The following is a 16119-nucleotide window of genomic DNA, read 5'->3' as shown; positions in this document are numbered from 1 at the left end:
CAATTAAATCAATGCCCCACATTCAAATAATACTGTCAGTTTAATGTGAATATCATTACAGCAGCTCTGAATTATTTGTTATCGGCAGATCTTAAAGCGTAGGTTGAAACGATCAGTTGCGAAATAACAACTACTTTATTAACATGTTAACTGTTTTCTAATAACCGTTTCATTCCGCGAGACAACTGGTTTCTTTTCTCTTCAGTTTTGAAAGCTTTGACATTTTTGGAAACGAGTTGCTGAACTTGATTCGCGGCATGATGAGATCTTGTTGCATAATCGTGAATAAAATGAGTGTCAATTCACCTGATTTTAAAGATCAATATCAAAACACTCGGAGGAATCTGTAGAAGATGATTGTTCAAATTATTATTGCTGTTCACCTTTTTTTTTAAGGATAGGCCACTGAAATCATTGAAACACAATACAATGAAAATCAGGTACCCTTTTATTTTATCACAACACAACTAGTTTAGCGCCATCTACAAAATGCGGTAGAGTAACTTACTTATTTTCAAATTCAAATTCAAATTATTTATTCCACACTCATAAATACATATACGTACATGAATCAAACAAAGTTCAGCATGACAATACAATACAACCAAAGTGTAACAATAATAAACGGTAAGTGAAAAAACCACTGGCATAAGATGACTCTTGTTCGCCAGTGGGAGTAGGAGATGAAATTATAATACGCTTAACCTGATTTAAATTGATTTAGCACAGAAGCAAATATTTTTACAGAATAGTAAATTCTGAAACGAGGAATCGAAACAGAATTCACAACAAAAAAATTAAAAAATTCTCTCGAGTATTTTAATATACTATATAACTATGGTACTCTCTTATTCATATAGTGATCCATAAATACAGTGTGAACAGGGTATATAGAACGCATTTCATGGTAAATGGGAAGAGGGAAAATCATAATATTCTTATAAAAACAAAAAAAATCACAAAATATTAAATTTGTAAATAAAAAATTCTGGCAAATCGTAATTCCCATACGAAAAAAATAACAAATATTCAAATTGGAATAAAAATTCTGGCAAATTGTATTACAAATAGAGCTAATAGATGAGTGTTGAATGCTCCCCCCCAAACCACTAATCCATATTGCAGTAGGGACTGTACAATTGCAAGTAAACCATTTTAACATTGGTATCTGGAGTATGGACCGCATTTATAGAAATTATAGGATACAAACTTTAATCGCTCACACAAATAATCAATGTGTCTTTTCCATTTAAATCCTTCATCAATAATTATACCTAGGTATTTGATGTGGCTGGTTTTTTCTATTTCAGGGCAGTCACATGCAGCTAAATTATTGTTAAAATTCTCACAATTAATGTGCAGTTTAAGTACACAGTTCGTTTCTTCTCTTCCAGCAATACTCCTTGAAAAAGCAACATACTTTGTTTTTTTAATATTTAAACTAAGGGAGTTGAAATCCAACCATCTTTTTAGTGTAGAGACGCCTTTAGCGGCGTATTTGAAAGGTCAATAAAAACAAAAGTACTTCAGATATTGTTTTAATGCTTTTTTATATGAGAATACAATATCTCAAAATTTTTTCCATGCAGTCTTGAAAATGAAATCAGACCAATGGCGACCACCATTGGGACTGATGAGGTCGATTTTTGAAATTTCGTTGCAGAATATCAATCGGTATATGTTGGCGATGACGTCACGAATGTTGTTCTTGAAGTGTGCTATGGTCTGTGGTCGATCGACATAAACGAGAGACTTCAAATAACCCCATAAATCGCATTGACGAACCGCATGTGGAAATGAGCCTTGTCACTAAAAAAAAAATGACCGCGTCTTCAGGCAGGTTGTCAACCAGCATATCACATGCATTTTGATAGGCAACAAAATCGCGTTCAGTCAATTCTTCAACAACAGCCTATTTTTAGGGATGAAGTTGAAGGTCTTTATGGAAAATTCGTGGATTAGTGGAGTCAGAAATTGCCATAGTAGCTGCGTGTTTGCGAGCCGAACGCCTGGGAGAACTCACAACTGACTGCCTCACTCTTTTGATATTTTCTGGAGTTCTGATGCCTCGTTGAAGTCCATTTCTGGGTTTAGCGACACTCCCACACTCCTGAAATGAGTTAACCCACGATAGAATCGAATTATGGCCAGGATCGAGTCTGTGGGGAGGAATTTCGAATCGAGCGCGGAAGGAGAACTACCACTAGAAAAGAAGCTCTCAACTGCGAAGGCCCGCTGCTCTCTAGACCAGAGCATGATGGCTAATTTACTTGAGGGAGGATAAACTTGAGAACTTAACCCTCCAGATGCGCCCCCTCCTGCCACTCTACACGACCAATTCAACATAAGGGATTTTTTTCAAATAAGTACGTTTCTCTGGCGCATTTTGTATAATAAAATAAGGTTAAAATTAGCTTATACACGTACGGGATAGAAGATTCACAAATGACACATCAACACGTCAGAACTTCTCAACTGATTAACTTGAAATTTTGCATAATGATTCTTAATTTACCGAGGATGGCTATAGGCCTATTTTGAATTCCTCAAGAGTTTAGTAGGTCAAGTTTTCAGTTTGTCAAGTTTTTAATTAGACCCTAGTGGAGCACGAGTTACCTTCTAATTTCCGATAAATTAAAAGGGTAGCCTACTTGATATTTTATTGTGTGTCAATAATATTGATGTTGTATAACAATAAATCCTGATAGTATTTTTCACCCTAAGTCAGTAAATCATGATTGATTCATGACTTGGCATTGATTGTTTTAGCTGAGGATTATGCTCACATTATTCCTAGACTTGTGTTTCGGTAATAATTATGTAAACGACTGAATTGTGGATAATGATAGATAGCTTCAAATTATATGGTGAGGTCCACGTTATAATGACAGTTGAGAAAGATAGGAGAACAACGTTGCCTTGCCTTCTATACAGGGTAGCTGATACCGGTTGATCTGATGTACCATATAAACTGTCCATTCTTGTTTAAAATAATCAATATTATATTTTATTCGTCAACAAAATCTATTCTTTATTATTATCAAACGAAAATTCAAATTGAATGCTGTAAATCACTCCGAAGTCTTCTGCTACTGCAAATATTGATAACAGGGTAAGAAGCTAGATGGAAATTCTATATCAAAATCTACTTTTTATGATCCAATAAAAGATTTTCATGATTGGGATAAAATATTTTGTTGATAATTTATATTTCCACATTGTTGGAAAAAAAATCTGGCAATGTTGCGGAGCTGGAATAGGATAGCGCTATCTTCTTTGTCAAATGATAGACAAGGATAGCAACACCAATGTAAATGGAATGATGCCATTATAACGTGGACATCACTATAGGAAGAATTATACAGTATCAAATCCATTGATTTACTATCCTATACTATTGAACGAGCAACTTCTGTATATATGTCTAGATGTTTGGATGTTTAGATTTTCAAATGTTTAGATGTTTAGATGTCTAGATGTTTATATGTTTGTATTTCACCGGATCTCGAAAACGGCTCCAACGATTCTCACGAAATTCAGAGCATAGTAGGTTTATAATATGAAGATCCGATTGCACTAGTTCTCATTCCTGGGAAAACTCGCTGAAGGACATTAAAAGGATAATTATTATTCATCCTTGGAAAAACAGCTGATAATAATTATTTCGTCGTCTGTTGTTGATGGAAATGAGTGAGCGAGTTCATGTGTGTGGGGCTGTGTCAAAATTATGACTCAGCTGTTGAACTTTTGTAATCATTCAATCAGGTACTTAGTGCCGGTTGAAAAAAACCGGGCTATTTCTAACCCTGATTAATTCCAGTAGATCCATTTTTTTAAATGGTCTTCTCTGATTTGTTTTACGTGAAGTTAATCAGGATTAAAATTTAACCGGCTTTTGTGCAACTGGGCGCCTTTGTTAGGGACATTTTTGCATTCCTCTGGGAATTAATGTAAATTTACTGTGATTAGATAGAACATTTCTGTATGAATGTTATTATAATCTTCTTTCATAATACATTTTTTATGCTTATGTACTCCAGAGCGAAGCTCGGTCCGATATTTAACTATTATAGATACTACTAAAGATAGCCTATTATGAAATTAAACTGATAAGAGACTAAGAAACGCCTTGCTAGCAGACTTTTCAATAACACGAACTCTATCTTGTTATAAGTTATAAAAAAAACATTGAAAAACATCGAAAAAACATTGAAAAACATTGAAAAACATCGAAAAACATTGGAAAACATTGAAAAACATCGAAAAACAATGAAAAACATTAAAAACATTGAAAAATATTGAATGAAATACATTGAAAAACATTGAAAAAACATTGGAAAACATTGAAAAACACAAAAAAAACATTAAAAAACATTGAAAAATCATTGAAAAATATTGAAAAAACATCGAAATACATTGGAAAACATCGAAAAAACATTGAATGAAATACATTGAAAACATTGAAAAACATCGAAAAACATAAAAAAAAACATTGAAAAACATTGTAAAACATTGAAAAACATCGAAATACATTGAAAAACATTGGAAAACATCGAAAAACATTGAAATTCATCGAAAAACATTGGAAAACATCGAAAAACATTGAAAAATATTGAAAAAACATTTAAAAACATCAGAAAAACATTGGAAGAACATTGAAAAACTTTGAAAAAACATTGAAATTCATTGAAAAACATCGAAAAACATTGAAAAACATTGGAAAACATTGAAAAAACATTGAATGAAATACATTGAAAAAACATTGATAAATATTGAAAAACATTGAAAAAACATTGAAAATGTTATAAGTTGCCTACATGTGGAATTAAAAGAATAATTATTATGAATCATCTCAAATTAATGACAGGGAATATAAATAGTCCGACATGGAAAAGGGCATTATCACTTTGACAAGGATGAATTATTATTGTAAAGAACTGTAGTCTACTTCCAAGAAACTTGTCATTCACAAAATTGTCTTCTTGGGAGCCACATTACCTTGTTTACAAAGAAGCTAAACATAGACTCACTATTTGCATATTCCATCTCAACACTAAAAATAATGTATGCTCAGTAAAGAACAAGTTTCGTAGACCGAAGTCTAATGTCGGTTGAAGGACCTTTATTTACGTGTATGGAAATCCCATATATTTTTCACTTTTTTAGAAGTCAATAAGAATCAATCTTTTGTAATACTCGTAGACTCAACTCACACTTACGCGACTCAGGTCGAGAAGAGACTCGACTCTAGTAAGGAGCATATGTTTCCAAATGGTGACACTATCAGACCAGTCGATTCTAGCATAGAGAAACGATAGCATAAGTAGATATCCCATGGTATAGAGCGTTTATGTCGCAACTTTTACTGTTATCCCAAGCCGATAGTTCACGTAGTTCATTCCCATGCAGCTGTGTGACGCTGATAGTCTCTCAAATTGTGCCGTTCATACACTCTCACCCCAACAAAACAGTAAAAATTGACAATAATCGACAGTTATCGGCTTGAGATAACAGTAAAAGTTGCGACATAAATTTCCTATACCATGGGATATCTACTTACGCTATTGTTTCTGTATGATTCTAGTCTCCGCGACGTCAACATTTTTGAAAACACATCATGCTCTCGACTAGAGTCCAGTCTCTTTTCGATATATGTATAGACGATATATGATATATCTATAGACGTGATTTTATACAATTTATAAAAGTAGATGTTCAACAGAAAATAAATAGATATATAAATCTTTAGTAATCACTTGATAATGGCATTATATCATTGTGATGATAAAACAGCTGTAATATTTATAATCTGTATGGCATCCAACAGTGGCACAGACTCTTGATAGTGTATCTGCTGGTATATTCTCGTTTGCTAGGACTGTGTTAACATATTCTGAACTGGTTTCGTATTCTTTAGCAATGTTTTCAGCATTCTCTAACATTCGTGCTTGTGAGATAGCGTCTTGCAAAGTTAGCGATTTCATTTCGAAAAGATGTTGTCTGATTTTCGATGATTCTAATCCGGAGATGAACGCGTCTCGGATATATTCACTTTTGTTATCGTCAGCCGTGACTGCTTGAAAGTTACATGGTAAACTTAGCCGTTTTAGTTTATTATAGAATTGATCAATTGATTCTCCATGGGTTTGTTTTGCTTTAGATAAGCAGTAACGTGCATGTACTACATTTTGAGGTTTTATAAAGCTATCTTCAAGAGTTGTTATAGCTTCTTCAAATGATATACAATTGCAAATACTTTCAAAAATATTCGGTGACACATAATTGATCAAAACATTCAATTCATCCTTTTTCGGGATTGAACTGTTTTTTAAGAAGTTTAAAAATGTTACCTTCCAATGTCTCCACGTTTTCGGTGCTTCATCTGAATCTTGGTCAATCGATAAAACTGTTGGTTTCAGTATTTTTCCAAGCATTTGGTTTTGCGAATCGTTTTCTCCTTCACTGACTAAATCTTGACGTTTACTCGTTTTTCTTTTCGGACCCATTTATTTTTTATTTAATGTCGAATAAATTGTAATAGAATTGGACTCAACACGAGCTTTATTCGACATTAAATATGTGTCTTAGTAACAGAGATAACAGATTATAAATATTACAGCTGTTTTATCATCACACATGTCGTGATTGAACAATTTTTGAAAGGGTACTTGGATATATATTTTTATTTATATTCGAAAGTAGCCCTAAAGAGAAAAAAGACAGTTAAACTGAAACTATTTTTCTGTCAACTCTTGTTACGAAAAATGTTGTTCTTATTCTAGAGTTTGGAATCGAGTGAACGATGTTCAACAAAAACTATTTAACTGTTATATACCTCTCGTTAATTCTTCTGTTTTTCATCTACAGTTTGAAATCGTTCCAAATCTATTTCTACATGATACTGCTATTATAGATCCTACTATATTATAGGATCATACATATGGGATCATTATTTAATATGATCCCACAAATATCCCATAATTATAAGATTGACGTGGATGAGAATAGAATATAGCCTTCACAGTTCTTAAGATGCGTACAGACTGCTCCGCAACCGAACGTCACTCGAGCAGATCGATTGATGATCGACCGGGGAGCAAGAGTGGACCGCGAGAAGAGCTAACATCTCCCGTAACATTCATGATCGGTGCGACTGCAGAGCGGGGGCGGAGCGACTGCGGGGCGATGGAGGAACGAGGGCGAAGCGTGCGCGGAGCGGGTTGGAGGCGCGTATATATACGCAGCTTCAGCCTACACATTTCACATTATAGCCTAGTCTTGTCGGGATTTAGCTTTTTCATTCGATTACTAGTAGTCTAGTTTAACTGCCTGTTCAAATCATTACAGAGAATAAGAAAACATACTGTATAAAGAGGTACTCGTTACAAAGCCATTGACAATCATAGGAACGCAAAATGTTTGCCACTTTTCTGCTTCTAGTTAACCAGCTATAGTGAGGTCCACGTTATAATAATGGCTGTGCAAAAAGATTGGAGAAAAACGTTTCCGATCGTCTGTCTTGTCAATGCCTTCTATAGACGGTAGCTGATACAGGTTTATTGATGTAATGTTAACGGTTCATTCTCGTTTAAAATAATCAATTATATTTAACTGAGCAAGAAATTTATATTTTTCAATAATTTCATAATTGAGATGGAATAAAAAAAAATAATAATATCGAGTGACCTGGCTGGCTCAGGTCTGGTGTCAGAGTTTTCAGGTCGCAGCTGATCAATTTCAGGGCCTCTGACATGACCTAACGACTGCTTTTTAGGCAGCCGGGACTGACGGCTTAACGTGTCCATCCGAAACACGGGAGTGGCCCGAGATAAATATCTTGCCCGGGCCGGGATTTGAACCCGGGCCTCTGAATCATAAAGCCAGCATCTGATCCACTCGACTAAGGCCACTCCCGTATTTGAAATATATTGTTAATTAATTATTAATTCTACATTGTTAAAAGACGATCTGGCAACAGAGCAAAGCGAGAAAGAGATAGCGCTATTCGCTTTCTTGAATGATAGACAAGGATAGCAATACCATTGCTAATCAAACACTGCCATTATAACGAGGACCTCACTATATCTATATCTGAAATGATTGTTGATTCTTGTTAATATATAATGATCAATTATTATGTCTCAAGTTTATTATATTCATTTTCGTCATAATAAAATAATAAATTTACACACTTTATATCAAATATCCTGGATATTCATTATATATTTTTGTAGCCTATGAACGTTTTGGCAACGATGCAAAGCTAGAAAAGGATAGAGATATCTGTAAACTCGAACGAAAGACAAGGATAGGAAAACAATTTTAATCAGGTATGCTGACTTCATAGCGTGAATCTAATCTAACTATAGATCATAATATGATGAATATGAATGAAAACCGCAAACACAGAAAAGAACTAAAAGATTTGAACTATTTTTTACTAAATGTAACCTCATCTAGATTCGAGAGAGGAATAACAGTAGGTTACCTTATTTTTCGTTCCCTCTATATTTCTAATGATGTACTCATTGTAAGAACCAATCAATCTATAATATGATTTGAATTAGCTTATACACGTACGGGATAAGAAATTCACGAATCACGTCTGAACCACTGGACTGATTAACTTGAAACTTTGCATATGGATTCCTAATTTACCGGGCCTAGTTATAGACCTATTTTCAGTTCTTCAAGATTTAAGTAGGTCAAGTTTCTAGTTTGTCAAACTTTCAATTAGCACGCGAAGCACGGGTTACCTGCTGGTAAAGAATAAAGAAGATTGAAGCTCTTCAGAGGTATTTTTAAATTCAAGTTTTTTAACCAGATCACTCCCGTGTTATCGGATGGGCACGTTAACTGTCAGTCCCGGCTGAAGTATGACAGTCGTAAGGCCCATTGACGGCTTAAATTATATATTCAGGCGGTGGGACCTTCCTGCAAGGGACTCCCCACCAACAAAAGCCATACGAATTTAATTTTACTTTTGAATTCAAAGTATGCAACTTGGAGAGACTTACTCATGTAAAAAGATCAAGTTTACTCAAGTTGGAATCGGTTGATACCCGTTCAATAGATTATTAGGAAGAATAAATAGGAGATTCAAGGTAAATTTCAGTTCATGATCAACTCTCATTGAAAGGAAATCCTCTCAATTGCGGAAAACTTTGAAAATCCAGAAGTTTTCCAAATCCGTCCAGGAAGGAAGGCCGGATTGGTTTGTTTTGTTGTGGAAATGTCGAGTTATTCGTCTGTAAACTAGAGACAAGGAAATCGCTTGAATGAACAAAGAAAACAACAAAACTGTAGGAGAAGGAAGTATAAAAACAGTAACTGAATGTGAACGGAGAGAGAAGAGAATAGTGAGAGAGAGTGTGTGTGAGAGAGAGAGTGAGAGAGAATCGTGTCCTCTACACTAGCAGCAAGGATGATGACTCACGCACGCAAAAATTCAATCACGATCTCCAAGTACTGTTTATACCAGTAAATCTATTGAAATTAATTTTTAATGATTATCGCATCACTAAAATCATATCAGCACAGTAGAAAACTTTTATCATTTCTATTACAACTTTTCATGAATTTGTAAAATCAATAAACGATCTATCTTATTAATTTGCTACTTATTTTCAAATTCTCTAGAGTCAAAACCTAGTCGAGTTGGAACTGACTTGTCTCAGAAGACTTGATGTTGAATTTTTTAGAGGAAAATATTTATTTATCCATTCATTCATAAATGGAGACAACGGGGGTCACCCCAAATCTGTCTCCTTTACATATTTGTACAATACAATATTGAGATTAAAAAAAAGGGAAAAATAGTTATAATATTATTGATAATAATAAGAAAAATATTAATAGGATATATATTCATATATCAATTCGAAATTGTTTACAAGATGATGCCATCAGTGAATTTCATTGATGGTTTATGAATAAAAATTTCTAATAATGAAGGAAAGAATTGGCTTACACAGGTACGGGATAGGAAATTCACGAATGACGCATCAGCACGTCTGAAATACTCAACTGATTAAATTGAAATTTTCAGTTCGTCCAGATTTTAACAAGGTCTATAGAACCCTTATAGACCCTGGTTTTCAAATAGACTCTTGCGGAGTCTGATTTACCTGCTAGTCATAAATTATGGTGCAATGAATAATGAACAATAGGCCTACTGCAGATCAAAAAAAAAAATCAAAATCAAAAACTTTATTGTTTCTTCCAAAACCAATACATTCAAAAATTTCACTTGAACAGCAAAAATACAATAAACCAATCACCTGCAAGGAAAATCCTGTGCGCAGGTGAGAGTTGCCAACATTACATTAACAAAAAATAATAAGAATTCAACATTAAATGAAAGAGATGAAGAAGTGAGAAGAAGGAGAAAGGGAAAGAGAAAGAAAAAGGAAGAGAACCCTTGAGAGAGATTGTTTCATTTATGCAATTTCTCTGGAAGCTATTTTTGAATTACAATGTATGTATGTATTCTATGATGAGAATTATTACGGTATTTTATAAGATAATAAGGTATTTTATGAGTTCCTTGTATTCAAAATTGAAATCAATAATTGGCTTCTGAGCAATTGAGGAAATGAACTCTTCTAAAATAACTATTTTTGAAGAGTTCAAGGGTTCAATCTTCAGAGTTCAATATCCCAAGAGTTCACACAATACCGCAATTAATCTGAGATTTTGAATTACAATACTTAGTGCCGGTTAAATTTTAATCGTGATTAATTCCACGAGAACCAATCGAAGAAGCCGTCTGTTGAAAAACGCCTTCTCTGATTGGTTCTAGTGAAATAAATTACGATTAAATTTCAACCGGCTTTTGAGCAACCGGGCCTTATACTACATAATGATAAAAATACATATTTGGGCAATAGCCTGCTTTTTCTTTTCCGACTATTGTATTGTTTGCTCTATCAAAATTCTTCAATTCTTTTTTTTTCTTTTTATTTGCCATCAATACAATTTACAAAAAATTATTCAAGAAATTCATAGAAATAAAAATAAAACATAGCTTACAATCAAAACAAAAATTATAAATTAAATAATCGAATTGATTGAAATTAATATTTTCATCAGGATTTGGCGAAGATTTGAAGCTCAATGTTAAAGACTTTGCTAAAACCACGCTAACTCTCCAAAGTTTTGCAAATTGCCACCTTTTGAATCCCATATTAATCCAAGTTTGGCATAAAACTGAGATTGACCGGTTCTTTGTCTCAAGGTCATGTCTGGGGTCAGAGGTCATAGCATTAGCATTTCGTTGCAGCTCATAAAATATGATCACCATTATTATATCATGCATCACTTCCTTGCTGTTTTAAAATGATGTGGGCAACAGGGAAGTGATATAGGTCGCCTTCTTTCGGAGAATAAAAGTGAAAAATTTCCAGTCTATGAAGATTTTGTCCACTCTATAAAGATTGTAACCTGAAAATAAAGTTTGTCTTCTTCTTCTTCTTCTTCTTTCAATCAGGGATCAGGCTATTGCCTGTTCCGACTCACATTCAGCTTGTAATTAGAATAAAAAAATAATAATAAATAAAATCTATGAATTGATAACATCAATAAATAATCTAATCTAATATCATCATAAGCATCACTACAATATACTGTTTTCATTTTATAATAAATAAGTTATAATGATCATTGCCATCTATTTCGTGGCCTGCCTATCTTTGTTAAGAATAAAGTTTGTTTGAGAAGTTTTAATATTTTCTTCTTCTTCTTCTTCTTTTTATTATTCTTCTTTTATTTCTTTTCTTCTTCTTCTTCTTCTTCTTCTTCTTCTTCTTCTTCTTCTTCTTCTCTTCTTCTTCTTCTTCTTCTTCTTCTTCTTCTTCTTCTTCTTGTTCATTTATTCAACAGCAAACGGAGAAGAATGAGAATGTACAGTAGTTATTGACCCACCCTCTAGTGCTATCTAGTGGCCGTAACAGTCACTTGGACTTGTCGACCAGTCAGGAGTGAGTAGAGGGAGTTTGGAGGCGTGTCCTAGTAGGTGTCAAAAAGTGGAATTTGCTTGTGATTGGTCTGTGATTTCGTCGCTTTAAATGGGTGTTGCCAATGTTATAATGATCTTGAGAAGCTTAATTCATGTTGATTCCTTGTGATTCACTTTTTTATCTCCTTCTTCTTCTTTTTGGAGAAAAAAGAATGAGAAAATGAAAAAATTCAAAAATCATTGGAAGTACTTTATAAGAAAATTAAAAAGTTGTATTTCCAGTGGGAGACTAACAAACTGACCGATAAAGCAACAGTATGTGGCTTTATATTAGATTGACAAATATTCAAGTTCTTATAGTTATTATTACAGAAGGAAGAAAAAGAGAAAGAATAAGAAGAAAAAGAAGAGAAATGGAACATTCAAGAAAAAGTAATGAGAAAGAGGAAAAATCGAAAATGATGTAAAGTGAGAGAAAAATTGAAAAGTTATATTTCCAGTGGAAGAATAACTCTATCAACTGACTAATAAAGCATCAGTTGAGGCTTTATAACAGGTAGACTGATATTTGAATTCTAATAATTATTATTGTTACAGTCCGTTCACATTGCATGCATGTATGACTTTGACACACATCTACAGTGTTATCTTCCCATACCATTCTCATAAACATGTGTGTGTGTGTGTGAGAGAAAAAAGAGCTTATTCAAAGCCAAGATCGAATATTATAATTAAAGACAGGATGCAGAGAACCTGTATAAGGACACGTTAAAGGATAACCAAATTCGCCACCCGTATGCAGACGAATTGTATTTTTTTGTCCTCAACGAAGGACACGACATAGATTTGAATTTCGATCTGTTCCTTCAAAGATTACTGATAAACTTGTGTCGTAACATGATAGACCTACTACGCTTGTGCTTGTGGTGAATTTAGTGAAGTGCACTCCAATAAGATCAATCAGTTTAATATAAATCAACTAAAAATAGACCTGTGAAATTGTTAACTGAATATATTTTCCTTAAGAAAATAATATTTGACAACCTAATCCATAATAGAATAAAAAAATAGTAACAATTTTTCTTGTGATTCAATTCAATCCAAATAGTTGATACCGTAATCTATCTATATATATAAAAGCGAAATGGCACTCACTCACTGACTGACTGACTGACTGACTCACTCACTCACTCACTCACTCACTCACTCACTCGCATAACTAAAAATCTACCGGACCAAAAATGTTCAAATTTGGCAGGTATGTTGAGTTGGCCCTTTAGAGGCGCACTAAGAAATCTTTTGGCAATATTTTAACTCTAAGGGTTGTTTTTAAGGGTTTGAAGTTCGTCTTTTAGCATGTATATTCTTCTTCTCCCAATCTCTTAATTATAATTGAAATTTCCATATCATATGTTACTATAGAACTATAATCTAGATAGAGTACCTCTTCGAAACAGTTGTTAACTGGCAACTAAATTAATAATTTTGTCAGGTTGGCATTAAGTTGAGTTGACTTTGTTAGGTTGGCACCAAGTTGAAGATTTAAATGCATTTATCGCGGAAAAATTGATTGGGCACTGCTACTTCAATCCTGGGAATATTATATTACTAGCCGTCAGGCTCGCTTCGCTCGCCATATCTGTTTAGCCAGACGTTTAGTCTGGACCCCCGACTGGATTGTCCTAACATGATAAAAATGCAGGCGAGCGAAGCGATCCTGCTAATCTCATTCTTGGACGATCCAGTCGTGGGTCCAGGGGGCGGAGCCCCCTGGCTAGACGGATATGGCGAGCGAAGCGAGCCTGACGGCTAGTGATATAATAAAGGAAAGAATTGGAATCTATTTTTTTATTTACTCACGTACGGGATAGGAAATTCACGAATAACGCATCATTACGTCTGAACTTCTGGACTGATTACCTTGAAAATTTTGCACATATAGTTTCAACCGAGTGTGTGTGTGTGTTTGTGTGTGTGAATAAAATGGAACCAGTTAACGTGTTGTGAGTTGTTCTTTAGCTACCAGAAGTGCATTGTTTCCAACCTAATGATTATTGAAGGGCGAAACAAGCAATTAAGATGGTGGATGTTCATACGCCTATTTTAAATTATTCAAGATTCCATTGGATCAAGTCTTTAATTAGACCCTTGCAGAGCACGCTTTACCAGATAGTTAATAATGATAATATTATGATCTAAAATAGTTTACAGCTTCTAAATACGCCTAGGATTTATGCAATATCACTTGGATCTAGTTCATGAAAACGAAGTTCAGTTGAGGTTGATGGAAATCGTCCCTCATATTATCAATCAATGTACCCACAATTTGAAATTAAATCCAATGAAGCTTGAGTTTCAAGCTCAAGACCCTCTCAGATTTAGTTTTGTTTGATTTTTGAGAATCTTCAGTAGGCCTAATCACTTTTCTTTTCATCACTTATCCTCTTCTTCCTCCTCTCCTCTTCTCCTTGTCATCATCCTTCTTGTCTCTTCTCCTTTTTCTCTTTCTTCTTCTTCTCTTCTTGTTTTCTCTCCTTCTTACTCTCTCTCCTTCTCAACATGATCATCATTTATCAACCTCATTCCCCTTCTTTCTCTATCACTCCTCTTTCTCTATTTTCTCTTTTACCTTATTTCTTATCTTCATCTATCTCCCACTACTTTTTCTCTTTCTCTACCTCTTCTTTTCTCTTCCTCCTCCTCATTCTACTTCTCGTCTTCTCCTTCTCTACAGTCATTGTAGCAGTGCATTGATTTTTCTCAATAGTCCATTGAACCTTGAAAACGTGAACAATGATTTATCTTTTGGAAATATAGCAAGTACCTTTATTCAAAGACTGCCCTATTTCTGTCAATATCTTAATTATAATTGAAATTTCCATATCATATGTTACTATAGAACTATAATCTAGATAGAGTACCTCTTCGAAACAGTTGTTAACTGGCAACTAAATTAATAATTTTGTCAGGTTGGCATTAAGTTGAGTTGACTTTGTTAGGTTGGCACCAAGTTGAAGATTTAAATGCATTTATCGCGGAAAAATTGATTGGGCACTGCTACTTCAATCCTGGGAATATTATATTACTAGCCGTCAGGCTCGCTTCGCTCGCCATATCTGTTTAGCCAGACGTTTAGTCTGGACCCCCGACTGGATTGTCCTAACATGATAAAAATGCAGGCGAGCGAAGCGATCCTGCTAATCTCATTCTTGGACGATCCAGTCGTGGGTCCAGGGGGCGGAGCCCCCTGGCTAGACGGATATGGCGAGCGAAGCGAGCCTGACGGCTAGTGATATAATAAAGGAAAGAATTGGAATCTATTTTTTTATTTACTCACGTACGGGATAGGAAATTCACGAATAACGCATCATTACGTCTGAACTTCTGGACTGATTACCTTGAAAATTTTGCACATATAGTTTCAACCGAGTGTGTGTGTGTGTTTGTGTGTGTGAATAAAATGGAACCAGTTAACGTGTTGTGAGTTGTTCTTTAGCTACCAGAAGTGCATTGTTTCCAACCTAATGATTATTGAAGGCGAAACAAGCAATTAAGATGGTGGATGTTCATACGCCTATTTTAAACTCTTCAAGATTCCATTGGATCAAGTCTTTAATTAGACCCTTGCAGAGCACGCTTTACCAGATAGTTAATAATGATAATATTATGATCTAAAATAGTTTACAGCTTCTAAATACGCCTAGGATTTATGCAATATCACTTGGATCTAGTTCATGAAAACGAAGTTCAGTTGAGGTTGATGGAAATCGTCCCTCATATTATCAATCAATGTACCCACAATTTGAAATTAAATCCAATGAAGCTTGAGTTTCAAGCTCAAACCCTCTCAAATTTAGTTTTGTTTGATTTTTGAGAATCTTCAGTAGGCCTAATCACTTTTCTTTTCATCACTTATCCTCTTCTTCCTCCTCTCCTCTTCTCCTTGTCATCATCCTTCTTGTCTCTTCTCCTTTTTCTCTTTCTTCTTCTTCTCTTCTTGTTTCCTCTCCTTCTTATTCTCTCTCCTTCTCAACATGATCATCATTTATCAACCTCATTCCCCTTCTTTCTATATCACTCCTCTTTCTCTATTTTCTCTTTTACCTTATTTCTTATCTTCATCTATCTCCCACTACTTTTTCTCTTTCTCTACCTCTTCTTTT

Source organism: Nilaparvata lugens, chromosome 11, assembly GCF_014356525.2.
Source record: "Nilaparvata lugens isolate BPH chromosome 11, ASM1435652v1, whole genome shotgun sequence".
NCBI lineage: Eukaryota > Metazoa > Arthropoda > Insecta > Hemiptera > Delphacidae > Nilaparvata > Nilaparvata lugens.
The sequence above is the reverse complement of the archived record's forward strand: the minus strand, read 5'-3'. Positions refer to the sequence as shown.